Source organism: Protopterus annectens, chromosome 9.part0 (assembly GCF_019279795.1).
Source record: "Protopterus annectens isolate FY-2018-M chromosome 9.part0, PAN1.0, whole genome shotgun sequence".
In the NCBI taxonomy this organism is placed as follows: domain Eukaryota; kingdom Metazoa; phylum Chordata; order Ceratodontiformes; family Protopteridae; genus Protopterus; species Protopterus annectens.
Genome location: NC_056743.1, coordinates 1305258153 through 1305273695, shown reverse-complemented (window position 1 = coordinate 1305273695; position 15543 = coordinate 1305258153). Strand labels below are relative to the sequence as shown.

Sequence of the window (15543 nt, the reverse complement as noted above, 5' to 3'; positions counted from 1 at the left end):
CCCCCCAAAAGTCAGCCTCGGATCCGTGACTCCCCTCTGCTATGATCTCAGAGTTGTTCCCTGGAGCCAGAGACACGTTCTCCATCTAGGATCTTGGTTCCTTGACCTGCAAGGTCCGAGTCTGTGGCCTTGTCAAGGTCCATGCAGAGCTTATCGGAAGTTCACATGGATAAAATGATGAGGTTAATTCGTACTCTGATCCAGATGGGGGTCTTGCCAGCCCCCTCTCCCTCTGGAGGGGGGAGCTCGCTTCCTTTTTTTACACAGATTTCTCCTTCCCCAATCCGTCCACAGAGTTCAGAGTACTCCTTTCTGAGGATGGCCTTTGTCAGGGGGTTAGTGCCGATGGTACCTGCTTCCTCAATGCCGACAGCTGCCTGGAGTGTGTCGGATCTCACCAGTTTAGATCTGAGCAGCTCTCTGAGCCGGAGCTTGGGTGTCTCCGAGGGAGCAGAGCTTTTGGCTCTGGCTTTGTTGGGCCAAGTTCCCTCCCTCGGGGCTCCGTCCACTTCTGGCCTGGCTCCGATTCCTGCGTCGGATCCAGGGAGACTGGCTTCCTTATTGTTTCCCCAGGAGGTTCGTTCTCCCTCGGCGTTCGACATGGTAGAAAGGGTTCACTCTGCTGGATCAAAATCCTTGACTATCCCCTCGGATTCTGCCCCGACCCCCTTGGCTCTATTTGCAAATCCTATTTTACCAGAGGGGACAGCCTGTACTCGAGGAGCCCCAAACGGTTCCCTCTGAGGAACAAGTGGCTTGCGAGTTCCCCCCAGAGAGGCTCACTGGAGATGTGCCTCGCAAGCATAAGTGTAAGAGGAAGCACTTGGACTCCCCAGAGTCCCTTACAGAGGACACTGATTTGGATGATGGGGAAGGTTCCTCCAGGTCACCTCCCGAGGATGTCTCCTTTGGAGACATCATGGAAATCCTTCGCCAACGGGGAGGTTGGTCCACCCCGAAACCTTCTTTTAATGAGTCCATGTTCCTGGAGGCTTTTGGCATGGGCCCATCTACTTCCTGGATGTCCCCTCCCGCAGATCCCCTGGTGGACTTGGTCACCTCACTGGCCTGGAAGGAGCCGGACACCGTGGAACCAATCCCTAAATGTCCAGATAAGATCTTAAGTCCACCATCAGATAGACCAGCATGGAACAAGGGCTCCCCTGTAGACATTATGGTGGTAGCAGCAGCCACAAAGAAGGAACTAGCCCGAGAGAGTTCTTTGGTTCATCCTCCTGACCTAGAGTCATGGATGATGGACTGTTTAGGGAAGCGGGTTTATGCATCAGCAGCCTTTTCCATTAGGGCACTGAATTACCTGGCCCACGTCATGAGACTCCATTGCTACCTGGTCAAGGAACTAGCTGAGTCTCCCCCCTAAGTCCATGTCGCAGGAGGACAGGGACTCATTCTCCATGAGGATGGCCACTTTGAAAGCTGTCTCCAACACGCCCATCCTGGGTCTGGCGTGTCCATGAGGCAACGCCTGGCTCAGACTGTCAGTTTTCAGAACTTTTCAAGGCATCCTTTGCCAATGCTCCTTATGACGGCTCTACTGTCTTTGGTAAGACCGTCAAAGAGACTTTAGTCCAGAGTGAGAAGGATGGGAAGGCACAGTCTGCCATCAGAATCCGCTTCTCGAACCCTCAAAGATCCTTTTCCTAGAATCAGAGAGGGCAAAAGAAGATGTGGTTCTGGAAGTCACAGTATTCCTGGGACACTCTGGGCTCTTATTCCCCCAGAGGCAGAAGGTGACAGAATGGACACCGGCCCAGAGGCAGAGGGGGTCCGAGGAGTTTTGGGTCTCTAACTATTCTCGGGCAGGCACGGACAGCAAATCTGAGGGGTTGCATGACTGCTCTACTCTGGAGGCAGTCTGAGGACGATTGTCATTGCACCTGGTGGCATGGGAGTCCGTTACATCAGACCGCTGGGTGCTTCAGATCATAGCCAGAGGATACTCTATCCCCTTTGCGGTTCCTCCCACCTCCTGGACGTACCACCCACGCAAAGGGAGGCAGCAGCACAGGTAACTTCTAAGCTGCTAGAAAACTGAGCCATCAAACCTGTCCCCCCAGATCAGTTCAGATTGGGCTTCTACTCCAGGTTCTTTTTGGTGCCAAAGAAAATGGGGGACTTAAGGTCCCTTCTGGACCTGTCTACCTTGAACCTGTCAGTTGCCAAAGAAAAACTCCAGATGGTCACACTACAATCCATCATGCCTTACCTGCCAGAGAGCAACTGGATGTGCTCGTTAGACCTCCAGGATGCCGACTATCACATAAAGATGCACAGAAGCTCCAGGAGGGTCCTCCGCTGCGATCATTACCAGTTTTGCGCCCTACCCTTTGGTCTCACCACAGCCCCCAGGGTGTTCACCAAAGTGATTCTGGTAGTAGCGGCTCACCTGATGCTTCAGGGGATTCAGGTGTATCTGTGCCTGGACGACTGGCGCCTCACTGCTCCCACCAGGCTTCTAGTTTCTCAAACGAGGGATTATTTCTTAAAGCTTGCTCTGCATTTGGGGATCTAAATCACTTCTAAATCCTGTCCAGGTGATATAGACTACATTGGGGCAAGGATAGACTCCTTACAGTGCAAAATCTTCCTGACCTCTGAGAGAATACAAAACCTGAGGATGTATGTGTCTCTGATCTACCGATGTTCTTCGTGTTTCACTGTTGCAGTCATTACATTACAGGATTCCAAGACTCTGGTATTCAGGCCGGCTGAGGGCTACCTGCAGGCAGATAACACAAATGCAATGACTGCAACAGTGAATACACTGTAACATCTACATTTATGGTAAGTTGTGTACCCAACTGTACTTTCTCATCTTCCATTGGCAGAATCAGTGTTGAGGGCCTTAGGTTCAATGGCAGTGAACATAACGCTTCTTCCGTGCGCCCGGTTACATATTAGAATTCTACAGTGGACACTAGCTGTACAGTGGTCCCTGTTGGAACTTCCATTATCATATCCAATACAACTCAGTCAAGTCTGTCAGTCATCCCTTCTGTAGTGGATGTGCTCTCTCAAGATCTTGACGGGACGACCCTTTGTTTCAGTCCCAGTCCAAGCCACAGTGACCACGGACACCTCCTAACTTGGGTGAGGGGGGCATTGTTTGGGCAGGACAGTCCAAGGCTTGTGGTCCCCTGTAGAGACCAGCTTGCATATAAACGTTCTAGAGATGAGGGCGGTCCTTTTGGCATTACAGGCCCTTCATGCCTTTCTTCCTCTGGGAATCATTGCAATTCAATCAGACATGTCCAGTGGTCTAGTATATCAACAAACAGGGAGGGACCAGATTTTACCCCCTTTGTCGCAAGGCCATGAGTGTGGAAATGGGCGATCTCCACCGGTCGCTTTCTCCTAGCAACGCACATTCCAGGACAGTCCAACATTCTAGCAGACAGGTTAAGTCTGACTATTCTGATGCCTTACGAGTGTTGTCTCTGAATCTTTCGGTAGCAGAGCAGATCTTCCTGGAGTGGGGTTAGTCTTGCTGCGATCTCTTCGCATCTCCTTCCAACGTGAAGTGCAGTGAGTTTTTTGCTCTGAACCCCCTGCCAGGGGAGTACCCCAGAGATGATCTAGTCCATGCTTGGGCTCCCATTCTTCTGCATGCTTACCCTCCAATACCTCTTATTCCTAGCTTTCTATGGAAAGCTCGTTGACTGGGGAGCAAAGTGACCCTCATTGCCCCATTTTGTCCTTGCCAGGTATGGTTTCCCTTCCTTTGGTCGCATCTTCTGGCTCCGCCCTGGATCTTGGATCCCATTCAGGATCTGATTTCACACTCATCGGGGGTTCCTCATCCAAACCTGGACAGTTCGAAGCTCATGGCTTGGCTGCTCCGGTTTCCTTGATCACTAGGACTCCTGAATAATTCTCTTCAGTTAGGTCTATTCCAGTCGCTGCTCATAAGTCTACAACCAGGAAGGTTTACCGCAGCCAATGGAAACGTTTTTCTTTTTGGGCTTCACAAAGGAGTTTAGACCCTTTCACAGCTCCTATTTCTGCCATTCTTTATTTCCTAGCCAATATTTTTCAGCAGGGAGCTAGTTCTTCTATCAAAGTTAAATTGTTTGCCATTTCTCATTTTCATGTGGGTGAGAATTCTACCTCACTGGCCTCCTACAGACCGTGTAAAGCCTTTATCAAAGGGACCTTTCTGTTATGCCCCTGGTCAAGGATCCTATTCCCCCATGAGACCTTACTATGGTTCTTCAAGCTTTGGCCTCTCCGCCTTTTGAACCTGCTGCAATCACAGATCTAAAATTTTTATCTTGGAAAACAGCATTCCTGCTAAAAGTGTTTCAGAACTGCAAGCTTTGTCCAAAGCTCCATATATGGTTTTCCTTAAAGATAGGGTTTACCTTCGGACCAATCTGTCCTTTCTTCCTAAGGTGGCATCACAAATTAATATCTATCAGACCATTAATTTACCTGCCTTCTTTCCTAATTTTGCTGACAGAATGGAATACAAACTCCGCTTGTTGGATGTTCATAGACAGTTAAGATTTTTTTTACACAGGACCAAAAATGACCGCAAATCCAGTCAACTGTTTGTGTCTTCTCTAAACCCTTTTTGGGTAAACCTATCTTCAAGGTCACTATTGCTAGGTGGATTTCCTCATGCATCCTTCAGGTCTATAAGGACAAAGGTATATCTCCTCCGGGTCAGGTGAAAGTTCATTCCACTAGGTCCGTGGCTACTTCTGCGGCCTTTTGGTATAGGGTCTCATTGGATGATATTTGTTCTGCAGCTACATGGTCCTCATCTCATACCTTTATTTCTCACTACAAATTGGATTTGACTTCTAGAAGGAGAGCATCATTTGGTTCTGCGGTGCTCCAGAATATCTTTCCATGAGCGCCACCCAGGAGTTGAGTAGCTGGGGGCCCTGTCCCACAGGTTGAAGACCAAATGAAGTAAACTACTTCAGATAAAGAAGTTATGTACTCACCATAACGTTCCATCTGAGTAGTTCTCCTTCATTTGCCTTCAACCGTCCCTCCCTCCTTCTCCCTGACATTGTCATATGAACAGCCTGCGGGCTGCACTTGTAGATCATAAAGTATTTTAGAAGTTGGGTTATCAGTATAATAAGGGTCAGCAAACTCAATCTGGGGGTTGGAAGGTAGTGGAGGTGTATTATGGGTAAGGGAGGAGCTCGGAGCAGATGCTAGTGAAATTGCCAGCTTGGATCTGATATGGATCCGGTATCCCACAGGTTGACGACAAATGAAGTAGAACTACTCAGATGGAACGTTATGGTGATTACATAACTTCTTTCTTTTTTTTTTTTATTCCTTTTAGACACTAATTCTCTGAAGACCTAATTTGGGTTTTGCAAGACACCAGGAAACCCACTAGTAGAAAACTCGTTGCTAAATGGAAGAGGTTTTCTATTTAGTGTTGCAAGTATGACCCTGGACCCTTTTTCTGTAGGTATTACTAAGGTCCTTTCTTTTGTGTGCGAGTTGCTCAGTTCTGGCCTTGACATATTCATCTAGTAATTTGTTGGCCATTTCTACTGGTCTGCCTCTGCCTTCTTAATTTGAAGTTAAGCGGTTTTTGAAAGGCATCCTTCATATTAAGTCCCCATCAAAACCTATTCCTCCTCCTTGGAACATTATCTTTGTTCTTGAAAATTTGATGGTCTCCTTTTGAACCTGCAGTTTCCTCCTCCTTGCAATGCTGCACTTGGAAAACTGTATTGTTAGTAGCTCTTCTATCAAGAGGGTCTTTAAACTGCAAGCACTTGTGGTAGTTCCACCTTTTTTATTTTTTCACAAGGACAAGGTGCGTCTTCGTACCTACCCTTTTATTCCCAAGGTGGTTAATGATCTATCCTGAAATCACATTCATCTTCCTCCTTTTCCCCCGCTACGCAGAGTGATAGAGGATTGTTCACACATTGGATTTACATAAACAGCTCAGATATTACTTAGACAAATTCAGAAATATCAGGAAAGCTGAGCAGCTTTTTGTTTCATTTCATGGCAGGAAATTGGGTTTGGCTGTTTAAGTAAACCATCTCCTCCTGGATTTCTGAGGCCATTTCTTTTTGCTATTGTTTTCATGATAAGCAGCTTTTTTCTATTTGAGATCATTCTGCCAGGGCTGTGGCCTCTTCTGGAGTATTTGGCAAGGGTCTGGATAGTAGATCCATTTTAGAAGGCGGTACTCGGTCCTCTATATACCTTTAAAAGGTATACACAATTACAATTTGGATGTTATCTCTAGAGAGAGAGCGGGCATCACTAGGCCCATTTTACATGGGTGTTTGGAAGGCTTTTCCATGTCTTCCTCCTATCCCCTGCAGTAGCTTTTGTACTCTCCCATTTGTTAAGAATACTGCAGCAGTAATAAAGAAGATCAAAGTACATTTGTGCAATATCAACTTGTATAAGATCTTACTATACTGGTAGATGTTCTACTTCTCATGGTTGCAGTATTCTGTCCCTCCCTCCTTCCCCTTTTTTTCTTTTTTGTTGCCTTTTAGCCGGCCAAAGGATTTCTTCTTCCTTTCTTTCCTGGATGCACGTGGTCAACCTTTTTCCTCCTTGGCTGCTCTGGTTCTTCTGGGGCAGTTCAGTTCTGAAGATTAGGCACTCGTACATCACTTATGTACCTTATTCCTTAGACACAGGGCATATGTCTTGTGTACAGTGCTAGAAGGAGATAAGGCTTTTGTATGCTAGCTGAATGTTCAGCTGCCCTTTGCAGGGTATCCCATCTGTTGGGGATACTGCAATAGTGAGAAGTAGGACATCTACTGTTATGGTAAGATGTTACACAACTGCACTTTTTTTCTTCTGGTAGTGTGCATTCCCACAGGTAGAAGGTTCATTTGTTTGTTTAGTTGTTTGATATTTGTTAACCGGGTTGGCCCAACTGAGCCAAAAGCCCATTTTCAGTGGAGACCCAAGGAGAAAAGCTCCAGTGCAATAAAAGCAAAAATACACAGTAAGAGTCTATTGACATGAGATGCAAGTTGTTACATAGCATGACAAATACAAAGTACAAAACTGAAGCATAATTTAAGATCCATGTTGTTACATAACATGAAAGAAATACAAAATTGAATCATAATTTTTACATAGATTGTAGTAGAGAATGAAACATTAAAATTGTAGTACAGGCTGATATATTACATATTTGAGTGATGCAGATATACCCCATAGTTGGGATTTCATGAGAGTTAAACCTGTTAAAAAAATGAAGAATTGTATTACAAGTAAAGAAAGGGGGAAGTGTTATGTAGGGTCTTGGCAGGGACAGATCTGTGAGTTAGGAAGTTTTTTAGCTCTTTTTTGAATTGACTTGTGTGTGATGTTTCTTTTATTCAAAGGGAGTTTGTTCCAGGCTTAATATACAGTATTTGTATAAATGTTTGGCAGTGGTTTTATTGGGCTTGTAAATGTCTAGATGCTGGTCAGAACTTTGGAGTGGATTTAGGATTTAGTAGGACATTAGAGAAGAGAGGTAGGGGCATGTAGTGGGTTTGTTGAGTATGGAGTGTGTTAATTTGTAGCTGCAAAAGAAGTAGTTGGGAGAATTTTGGTCACTATAGGTTCTTTAGTGAGAGGTGTATGGCTGATTTGTTGCAAATCTAGCAATTTTAAGTTTCTTTGAGCTTGGCAATTAATGTGGATTTAAGTTTGTTAGGATTGGAGAGGCATAGAGTAGGCTGGGTATGAGGAATGCCTTTGCCAGAGAAAGCTGAGAGTCTAAAGTAAGGACATTTTTGTTCTTATAAAGTAAACCCAGATCTGAAGTAGGATATTCATTTGTCTGCAACCTGTGGGTTATGGATCCGATATCGGATCCGAACCGGCATAGTTTTCCAGCTATGGATCCAAGCTCTCAGCTCCTCCCCTCACCCATAATGCCCTGCTCTACCCTCATGACCTCAGATCTTGTTTGCCGCGCTGGTAACTAGATGTGGATACATAGCTCTCAGCTAAGTAGACTATTTTCTTGTTGAAAAATAGAGAATTTTTTCTTTCTTTAACAATTTTTGTGTGAAAGTTGTAGGTTTCCTGTTATTATTGACTGTTTTTAGTTTATTTTAAATTTCAGTAGTAATTTTTATTCCCTCCCCTCGCTGGTAGAGTGTGTGTGAGGCCTGTGTGCTTCTTTTATTGTTTGTTACTTTTCTGTAACTTTAGGTTAGTTTATAGACTATGGCTGAACAGCCTAAGTCCATATTTTCAAAATGCTCGAGTGTGGCCATAAGCTCTCACCGCTGATGGCCACACTCTGTGTGTTAAGTGTCTTGGGGTTGAACACCTCACATCTGGTTGTTCCATTTGTGCAGGGTTCAACCCCAGGGCACTGAGGAGCGGAGGTCCAAGCTGGTCTTGGCGGGACTTTTACCGCCGACTCGCCCCACCTCCTCCTTCGGGACTCCTGCGCTGCAGTTGTTCCCCTGTGGCACCCCTCCTGCTCCTGGGACTCAAACTCCCGCTTCAGGACAGGAGAGGGATGCATCTAAAGGACCGGAGGGAGAAGCACCTGGCGGCGGGCGAGACCTCTGTTTCGCCCCGCCAGCCAAGCTGGCTTCTCCCCGGCTTCCTTGTCAGTCCGTCTCCTCCTTCTCGGCTCCGGTCCCCTGTGTGCTTCTCACCGGGTCCTGAGGAGGAGGAGACCCGATCTCCGCCGAGGCTATCGAGGAGGCATTCCAGGCCTACCTCGTAGCCTCGCCGAGATCTACCCATAGCTCGATGCTGATCTGGGCCGGATGATGAGAAGGTTCATCCAGGCCCAGATGCAGATGGAGTGCTCTTGCCTCCCCTCGGGAGCTCAACACCCTTTTTTAAGCCTATTGCTCCTTCTCCGACCCGCTATCCGGGTTCGGAGCAACTGGAGCCGAGCAGCCGAGCCGGGGAGGTCGGAGCCGATAGTACTTGGTACCGGATCCGACCATGCCTCGAGTGCGCCGGATCCGATCTCGGAGCCTGATCCGGCCGATCCGGGGATCAGTGCTCCTTGGCGCCGTCTGTGTCGGAGCGCACTGTCCCTTCGGATCCGAGTGCCGCGCCGGCCCGATCCACTCTTCGATCCGAGGGGAGCCATTGTCGGATCCTTTGATCGAGGTCGGCTCCCTCGGCTTTTGATGTAGTGGAGAGGGCTCTGTTGAGGGTCTCCGGACCCCGGCACTTGCTTCGCCCGTCCGCTCCCTCTGCACTGGGCCAGGCTTCCACCATCCGGCCCCTGGGACAGCCCGCTTCTGTGCCCCAAGTTGCTCCCATGGAGCAAATTGCTGTTCGCGAGACTCCTCTGACAGCCCCCAGAGGAGGCCCTCGCAAGCATACGTGCAAAAGGAGGCACATTGACTCCCAGTCACTCACTGAAGACACGGACTTGGAGGAAGGGAAGGCTCCCCACGGTCACCCCGAGGATGTCTCCTTCGAGACATCATGGAAATGCTCCGTATTAGGGGGTGGTCTGCCCCAAGTCTTCCTCGGACGAGTCCGTGTTCTTGGAGGCATTCAAACGGGCCCGTCTACCTCTTGGGTGTCCCCTGCCGACCCCTGGTGGACCTTATTACCACCAGGGCGTGGAAGGAACCGGACACCATGGAGCCAATTCCCAAAAGACCTGACAGGATCCTTAGCCCGCCCTCCGACAGGACCCATTGGAGTAAGGGGCCTCCTGTAGATGCCATGTTGATGGCGGCGCCACAAAGAGGGAACTGGCTCAGGAGAGTCCTCAGTCCACCCACCGAGCAAGGAGTCTCGATGATGGACCGCTTGGGGAAGCGGATGTTCAGTTCGGCGACCTTCTCGGTAAGGGCGCTGAACTATTTGGCACATGTTATTCGGATGCAGCGAGACCTTATTAAGGAGTACGCTGCATCCCCCCTGAGTCCATTTCGAGGAGGACAGAGCTCTGCACTCCACCAAAATGGCCACTCTTAGGTCAGTCACAAATACTTCTATGCGGCTACTCTCCCATGCTACGGAGGCGCCGCTAGAGCTGCGGGACAGGACTGGTCACTAGACGCCAGGCCTTGCTCCACCACTGCGATTTTTCTGAGCCCTTCAAGGCGTCGTTTAACGCCTCTTTGATGGTTCTGCTCTGTTTGGCAAGACCGTTCGAGACGCTGACCCAGAGCGAGAAGGACGGAAGACGCTGTCTGCCGTCGGAATCCGCTTCTCTGCACCCCAGAGGCCCTATTCTAGGAACCAAAAGGGTCAGAAGAAGATGTGGTTCCGAAGTCGCAGCAGTCCCAGCCTGCTCCGGACAACCAGTCCTTCCGTGGCAGAGGAGGACAGGGAGGACGCCGCCCTAGAGGCAGAGGGGCTCCCAGAAACTTCGGGTCCAGGGAACCTTTCTCTGAACGGCCCGCAGCAACCCTGAGGGGTTGCCCGACTGCTCTACTCTGGAGGCAGTCGGGGACGTTGGGCACCTAGCGGCATGGGAGTCCATAACATCGGACCGCTGGGTTCTCCAAATCATATCCAGGGATATCGCATTCCTTTCCTTCACCTTCCAAAGATGAAGTCCCTCCCAGACGTTCACCCAGTCAAGGGAGGCCGCTTGGCAGAAATTGGCCATCTGCTAGAGAAAAGAGCCATCCAGCCCGCTCCCCAGACCAGATCGGATCAGGGTTCTACTCCAGGTTCTTTTTAGTGCCAAAAAGACGGGGAACTAAGACCAATCCTAGACCTCTCTCTTGAATCTGGCAGTCCCCAAAGAAAAATTCAATGGTCACTCTACAATCTATTCTCCCCCTTCTGGGAGAAGGCCACTGGATGTGCTCGATAGATCTCAAGGACGCGTACTACCACATCCTAATGGACAGACGCCCAGGAGGTTTCTCCGCCTCGGCTGGGAGCCAGTCACTACCAGTTCCCGGTCCTTCCCTTTGGTCTCACCACAGCCCCCAGGGTGTTTACCAAAGTACTAGCAGTGGTAGCGGCCCACCTGAGGCTTCAGGGGGTGCAGGTCTTTCCCTACCTGGACGACTGGCTCCTTACCGCCCCAACAAGGCATCTACTTCTCTGCTGAGACTCCTTTCTCCATCTTGCTCCATTTCTGGGCATCACAATAAATACAAACAAGTCCAACCTGGCACCCACTCAGCTCTTAGATTTCATAGGGGCCAGACTAGACACAAGGAGTTTACGAGCCTTCCTCACTGCGGACAGAGTTCTAAATCTGCAGCTCCAGGTGCGGGCCATTCTCCATTCATGTTCTGTTCCAGCGGAGTTGGTCCTGAGGGCTCTAGGGTCCATGGCTTCGTCGATAGCACTTCTTCCTCTTGCCAGGCTCAATATGCGCATTCTACAGTGGACGCTCTTAGTACAGTGGTCATACCTTGCTCTCCCCATGCATCATCCCATAGCGATCAGCAAGGCTTGCAAGCGGTCCCTCTTGTGGTGGCTCCACTCCCCGGATCTCCACGAGGGTCGCCCATTTTGTGCTTCTCCCCCTCTCGCCACGGTGACCACGGACGCCTCCCGCCTCGGGTGGGGGGGGCACTTTCCGGGCCGGACAGTCCAAGGCACGTGGAACGATTCAGAGACCTTACTGCATATCAATGTTCTAGAGATGAGAGCAGTGCTCTTAGCGTTGCTAGCACTTCAGGACTTTCTTCCCTTGGGAACAATTGCGATTCAATCGGACAATATGTCTGTTGTCTGGTACATCAACAAGCAAGGGGGAACAAGGACTTACCCTCTTTGTCGAGAGGCCATGAGAGTTTGGGAATGGGCAATCTCCACCAATCGCTTTCTCATAGCAACGCACATTCCAGGTCGGTCCAACATCCTAGCGGACAAGCTCAGTCGCACCATTCTGACCCCTTACGGTGGTCTCTCAATTGTCAAGTAGCGGACGATATTCGCACGATGGGGAACCCTTCATGCATCTTTTGCTTCTCCCTCAAACACCAAGTGCGACAGTTTTTCGCTCTAATACCTCCTCCGGAGGTACCCCAAGAGACGCTCTGGTGCATGCTTGGCCACCCGGTCTTCTGTATGCCTATCCACCCTTGCCTCTGATGCTGCAAGTTCTTCAGAAAGCCTCTCGGGTGGGTTGCAGAATGATTCTCATTGCTCCATTCTGGCCTCGACAGATCTGGTTCCCCTTCCTAAGGTCTCACTCGGTGAATCCTCCTTGGATTCTAGATCCCATTCGGATCTGATATCCCATCCATCCTGCATTCCTCCTCCGAACCTGGACAACCTGAAGCTGACCGCTTGGCTGCTCCAGTTCCACTCTTGATAAGGACTCCGGTATTTCTTCACCGGTAAAGGCTATTTTGGTGGCGGCTCATAAACCATCCACTAGAAAGGTTTACCAAGCAAATGGAAACGCTTTCTCTGTGTGGGAGCGGCAAGGCCTAGATCCCTTCACGGTTCCTCTCCCTGTAGTGCTTGATTTTCTAACCTCTCTCTTTAATGATGGTGCCAGCAGTTCCACAGTCAAAGTTCTCTGAAGACCTAATTTGGGTTTTGCAAGACACCAGGAAACCCACTAGTAGAAAACTGCTAAGTTAAATGGAAGAGGTTTTCTATTTAGTGTTGCAAGTATGACCCTGGACCCTTTTTCTGTAGGTATTACTAAGGTCCTTTCTTTTGTGTGAGTTGCTCAGTTCTGGCCTTGACATATTCATCTAGTAATTTGTTGCCCATTTCTACTGGTCTGCCTCTGCCTTCTTAATTTGAAGTTAAGCGGTTTTTGAAAGGCATCGTTCATATTAAGTCCCCAACAAAACCTATTCCTCCTCCTTGGAACATTATCTTTGTTCTTGAAAATTTGATGGTCTCCTTGAACCTGCAGTTTCCTCCTCCTTGCAATGCTGCACTTGGAAAACTGTATTGTTAGTAGCTCTTCTATCAAGAGGGTCTTTAAACTGCAAGCACTTGTGGTAGTTCCACCTTTTTATTTTTCACAAGGACAAGGTGCGCCTTCGCCTACCCTTTTATTCCCAAGGTGGTTAATGATCTATCCTGAAATCACATTCATCTTCCTCCTTTTCCCCACGCAGAGTGATAGAGGATTGTTCACACATTGATTTACATAAACAGCTCAGATATTACTTAGACAAATTCAGAAATATCAGGAAAGCTGAGCAGCTTTTTGTTTCATTTCATGGCAGGAAATTGGGTTTGGCTGTTTAAGTAAACCATCTCCTCCTGGATTTCTGAGGCCATTTCTTTTTGCTATTGTTTTCATGATAAGCAGCTTTTTTCTATTTGAGATCATTCTGCCAGGGCTGTGGCCTCTTCTGGAGTATTTGGCAAGGGTCTGGATAGTAGATCCATTTTAGAAGGCGGTACTCTGTCCTCTATATACCTTTAAAAGGTATACACAATTACAATTTAGATGTTATCTCTAGAGAGAGAGCGGGCATCACTAGGCCCATTTTACATGGGTGTTTGGAAGGCTTTTCCATGTCTTCCTCCTATCCTCTGCAGTAGCTTTTGTACTCTCCCATTTGTTAAGAATACTGCAGCAGTAATAAAGAAGATCAAAGTACATTTGTGCAATATCAACTTGTATAAGATCGTACTATACTGGTAGATGTTCTACTTCTCATGGTTGCAGTATTCTGTCCATCCCTCCTTCCCCTTTTTTTCTTTTTTGTTGCCTTTTAGCCGGCCAAAGGATTTCTTCTTCCTTTCTTTCCTGGATGCACGTGGTCAACCTTTTTCCTCCTTGGCTGCTCTGGTTCTTCTGGGGCAGTTCAGTTCTGAAGATTAGGCACTCGTACATCACTTATGTACCTTATGCCTTAGACACAGGGCATATGTCTTGTGTACAGTGCTAGAAGGAGATAAGGCTTTTGTATGCTAGCTGAATGTTCAGCTGCCCTTTGCAGGGTATCCCATCTGTTGGGGATACTGCAATAGTGAGAAGTAGGACATCTACTGTTATGGTAAGATGTTACACAACTGCACTTTTTTTCTGCTGGTAGTGTGCATTCCCACAGGTAGAAGGTTCATTTGTTTGTTTAGTTGTTTGATATTTGTTAACCGGGTTGGCCCAACTGAGCCAAAAGCCCATTTTCAGTGGAGACCCAAGGAGAAAAGCTCCAGTGCAATAAAAGCAAAATACACAGTAAGAGTCTATTGACATGAGATGCAAGTTGTTACATAGCATGACAAATACAAAGTACAAAACTGAAGCATAATTTTAAGATCCATGTTGTTACATAACATGAAAGAAATACAAAATTGAATCATAATTTTTACATAGATTGTAGTAGAGAATGAAACATTAAAATTGTAGTACAGGTTGATATATTACATATTTGAGTGATGCAGATATACCCCATAGTTGGGATTTCATGAGAGTTAAACCTGTTAAAAAAATGAAGAATTGTATTACAAGTAAAGAAAGGGGGAGGTGTTATGTAGGGTCTTGGCAGGGACAGATCTGTGAGTTAGGAAGTTTTTTAGCTCTTTTTTGAATTGACTTGTGTGTGATGTTTCTTTTATTCAAAGGGAGTTTGTTCCAGGCTTAATATACAGTATTTGTATAAATGTTTGGCAGTGGTTTTATTGGGCTTGTAAATGTCTAGATGCTGGTCAGAACTTTGGAGTGGATTTAGGATTTAGTAGGACATTAGCGAAGAGAGGTAGGGGCATGTAGTGGGTTTGTTGAGTATGGAGTGTGTTGATTTGTAGCTGCAAAAGAAGTAGTTGGGAGAATTTTGGTCACTATAGGTTCTTTAGTGAGAGGCGTATGGCTGATTTGTTGCAAATCTAGCAATTTTGTTATAAGTTTCTTTGAGCTTGGCAATTAATGTGGATTTAAGTTTGTTAGGATTGGAGAGGCATAGAGTAGGCTGGGTAGGAGGAATGCCTTTGCCAGAGAAAGCTGAGAGTCTAAAGTAAGGAATTTTTTGTTCTTGTAAAGTAAACCCAGTTTTTGTTGAGTGTTTTTTGATACACTGTTGAACATGAAGGTCAAATTTTAATTGAGCATCAGTTATGGTAGCAAGGAGCTTTGTGTGGGATCTACTTTACCATTTCATCACTTACCACTGGATTTGTGATGAGAGAGAGGCTGTAAGGAACAGAAGTTTTGATTTAAGATCTGGTTTTCTATATATTGTCAGAGCAGGAGATGAGTAGAGTCGTCTGCATATTGAATGAGAGGAGTGGCTGCAGGATGTGTGTAGGTTATTAGTAAAAAATGTTGAATAGTAGGGGTCCAAGAATGGAGCCCTGGGGGACTCTTGTTTGGATGGGTAGAAAGGGAGAGCAGGAGGTATAACATCTGATGGGACTGTAGCCTGTTCGTAAGGAAGCTCAAGAACCATTCAGGAGTGGAAGATGCGAGATTGAGATCAGATCATTTAATTTTGTTAGAAGCTTTGAGTGTGATACTGTATTGAAGGCTTTTGAGAGGTCTAGGATCAAACAAGAGACAAGTTGGTTGTTGTCTTTAGCTTCAGCTACAGTATGAGTAAAAGATGTATGGGCAGTAGCAGTGCTGTGGTTTGGTTTGAAAGCCATGTTGAGTAGTTGTCAGAAGGTTTTCATAGATTAGAAATTTAAGACGTTGAGTGT

At 47.3% G+C, this 15543-nt stretch overlaps 1 protein-coding gene across 1 annotated transcript in view; it reads left to right on the top strand.

Moving 5' to 3' along the window:
• Positions 1–15543, top strand: part of CKAP2L (cytoskeleton associated protein 2 like) — a gene marked incomplete in the record, with an annotated part of 1473239 nt that overhangs the window by 882408 nt on the left and 575288 nt on the right.